We start from the raw sequence: 3,894 nt of genomic DNA, 5'->3' as shown, positions 1-3,894 counted from the left end.
CCCCCCCCGCTGCTGGAGGGGAGGGGGTGTCTCTCTGCCTGCCCATAACACTGCATCATCCTTTCTCTTCCTATTTTCAGTTTTATTAGCAAAGCAGCACAATGTTTATACTAGTGGGTATTACATTTGCCAGAACAATTACACTATGACAAATGGCACATCAATGCAATCCATCAACTCGGGCCAGACAGGAATCCTTTATCCTGGGCTGCCATTAATTCCCAGCCCAGGTCTCTGGGGTCCCATGTGTCAGTAACCATGACAACCCGGGGGACGCGGACGGCGCTGGCATCGCGCCAGGAGAGATGGGCACCCTGGAGCCAGCACCTTGGCCTTGGGATTGAACATGGGATTGGGCTGGGGGGGATTTGCATGGTGAGACCCTTCCAAGCAGCATCTGGACTGTGCAGGAGCCCAAAGTCAGCCTGGGGACACCAGGAGAAGCTATTAAGGATGGTGGCCCAACACAAGCTATGGCCAACGTTTCCCATGTGGATTCTCCAGCAGGAGCCCAAAGTCAGTGTGGAGACACCAGGAGAAGCCTCCGTGGAGGGTGGTTGCACTGGAGAGTGGTGGCATAGCCCAGGCTAAGGCAAACAGGTTCCATGTGGATTCTCCAGTGTCTAATACATTGCCTGTGCTTGCACCCCCTCTCCCCACAGAGGACAATCATTTAAGGTGGTTTTCTCTGGCAGCCTAACAGCCCATTTTCATGAAAGTTTTGGGAATATCTCTTAGAAAGCTTCCACCACCCATCATTGGGTTCAAATCAACCAAAGGGATCCAATGCTCATGAGGGGGATGGACACCAAGGAAAAGCCACAGCCCTGCAGGAAGCCAGGCAGAGGGGAACTGGGCTCCCTGCCCAAGAACATGTGGTGTGGGCCCATGGAGTTGAAAGCCATGGAGTTCACTGGTCAGATGTACAAGGGTCAGTGGTGCCCTGACATCTGAGGAGCCAGCAACACATCCCACACATCTCAGGCCCTACCAGGGCAAAACCCCAACTGCATCAAAGTTGGTTACAAGACAAGGTCCAGCTGCACTGACCCATGGCCAAAACCACCCACCCCTGGTGACACCTAGGCTGGCACAGCCCCTGCCAGGCTGCCCAAACTGGCAGATGTTCCCTTCCCACCCATGAATGCACAACTTGGCCATTTCTTAAAAAAAATTAGACACATTCCACCAGACAAGAATTCCCAGGGGCATTCCCTGGACAACGAAAGGAACCAACCATCACTGCTCAGAAGCCAAAACCAAGAGGAAAATCAAACTCTTCCCCCTGGCCACGCTCTCCAAAGCACCAAGGGGCTTCTCCTCCTCTGCCAAACCCATTTGGCCCCGACCCAACGATGCACACAGACAGCTCAGACTACCTCCCTGCTTTTATGAAGCCATTACCAGAATCACCTCATCCCCATCCATGCTCGATACAGGCTCCAAAGACTTCTCCAATCCAGTAATTAGATGCAACACTTGGAGGGATGACACAGGGAGGGGGTTTTACACAACCACTGCATTTTCTAAGGGTCTGCCCCAATTTTTAACCCCCTGACCACTCAGCTGTTGCCTGCATCCCACACCCAGAAAAGGCTCAGCTCACTCTTTGGAAAGGAGATGAGTTTGTGGGATAATATCACTATCCCAACCCTCTTTTGCATCCGTTGGGGTCTCCCATCATCCCAGCACAGAGACCACCACAGAACGAATACCCAGGAATATCCCCAGAGAGGCCCCATCCATTCTCCCATCCATCCTCCCCCAGCACTGGAACCAGAAGCAAAATTAAGGGTTTTTTCCCCTCCATTTTTCCATTTGTAACAGCACCAGCCACTGCAGCTGCCACAATAAAACCATTTTCTTTCCAGCCTCTCCCATGTGCAGGGCCAGGAGACAGTTTTATCCCCCTGAATCCTGTAAATCATCTCAGAGCCATCCTCACAATTTATAGGCAGGACATTAAACATTATGGCCACTGACGGCATCAAATTACACTTGAAAAATTGAGTTCTGCTGGAAAATGAATTTAAAAACTAAATTAAATTAAAACCTAACCAAATTAAAATTAGGTTTCGAAACTAAAATGGCTTTTTAATATTTTCAGGAGGAAAAAAAAACACAAAAACCCCCCCCCCACAACCCTTCTGTCAACTAATAAAATTTGCCCGTGTCTTTTATAGCTGACAAGTCCTGTCTGAGAGCAATTCTGGTTATGCTGCATAATAAATAACTGGAATAGAAAACTGGTGGAGGATGGGACAATCAGCTGTGCCATCTCAGCCCCTTCAAAGTGGGCTGGGAAAGGACAAAAAGACCCCCAAAGCAATTAAAAACCAACAGTAATTAATACAATTTTGAACAAGCAAATCCAGCCGTGGCTGCTCTGCCGTAAGGACCAAGACACGGCCCTGGTGGGACATCTGGGAACTGTCACAGCCCGTTGGGCACGTGTCATCCCATGAGGATGCTCAGCCAGGGGTGCTGGAGGGAGGATTGCTGGTGAAGGACCCAAAGGATGGGGGAAAAGACCTCTCTAAATTAAGAAAGGTCTTTTCTCCAGGTCCATTCCCTACCAGATCTTCAGGGACTCCCACACCCTCCAAATTTTGGCCAGGTGGGGACCATGGACCACAGCACCCCAGCCAGGAGCTGAAATATCAGCGACGAAGCACCACAAGATACCACCTACTCGCTTTGGTTCCTGCTCAAGGCCCTCAAACCCATCAGCTGAAGCTTCCTGAAGTGTCTCCCCAGTCATTAATGGCAGTAATTAATTCATCCCGCTATTTAAGCAGCGTTCAATGTATGAGCCTGCCTGCTCAAATCTTGATCTTGTGTTGTCAGGGCTTTGATAGAGGAGATACATAAACAGCCTGGGTGACCACACGTCTATTGATTATTAGCACAGGCAGATTTAACACAGACACCCTAATAGGACACATCCAAACGAGCTTCAGGAGATGAGAGAGATCAAGCACACAGCAAGTGGGTCTACACAGCCTTGGCTGACAATTCCCAGTATCCAGGAGGAGTTTTGCAGGTATTTCATAGAATTACAAACTGGCTTGTATTGGGAGGGATCTTCAAGATCATTCAGTCCCATGGGCCATGGGCAGGGACACCTCCCACCAGCCCAGGTTGCTCCAAGCCTCATCCTACCTGCCTTTCAACACAGCCAGGGATGGGGCAGCCACAGCTTCCCTGGGCAACCTGGCCCAGGCTCTCACCACTATCATAATGAATTTCTTCCTAATGTCTAACCTCAATTTCCCCTATTCCAGTTTAAAGCCATTCCCCTTTGTCCTATCACTCTCTGCCCTTGTCAAAAGTCCCTGCAACTTAGTCCCTGCAAAAGGAAGGAATAACAGAGGAATAACACCAGGCTCCTGGATCCCAACCCAGCACAGTCCTCACCGCACCACGTATGGGAGCTAGAGACATGGAACTGGGACTCAACCAGCCCCAGCAGCACCACATCCCTTTATAAATGCTCTTTTTATCTCTCAATATTATTTATTGCTCTGCTAAATTGGCAGTTCCCTCAGTGAGGAACTTTCCCTCCCCCCAACTCGCTGCTGTTTCCCGAGATGCCAGACTGGGAGGCCAGCCTGCCAGACGCCAGCCCCCCCGGCCTCTCTCAACAACATTAATTATCTTGAGCTTTCCATAACAAAAAAAAAATAAATATCTTGACCCCACTGGCTGCCAATAGTGGAGAAGCTCATGGAGGAAAAGGCTTTTATCTTCACATCTCAGAGAAAAGCCTCGTGTTTGATCAGTCGGGGGGTTTTTTTCTTCCCTCTTTGTACATTTTGAACTTTATATAGGCTGATTAATTCCTCCTATCACTGTGAACTGCTCTGTACACTCTCGAGTGTTGACTTGATTTTC

This window comes from Chaetura pelagica, unplaced genomic scaffold (assembly GCF_000747805.2).
Source record: "Chaetura pelagica isolate M959 unplaced genomic scaffold, ChaPel_1.0 scaffold585, whole genome shotgun sequence".
NCBI classification, from domain to species: domain Eukaryota; kingdom Metazoa; phylum Chordata; class Aves; order Apodiformes; family Apodidae; genus Chaetura; species Chaetura pelagica.
Note: the sequence above shows the minus strand (reverse complement) of the source record.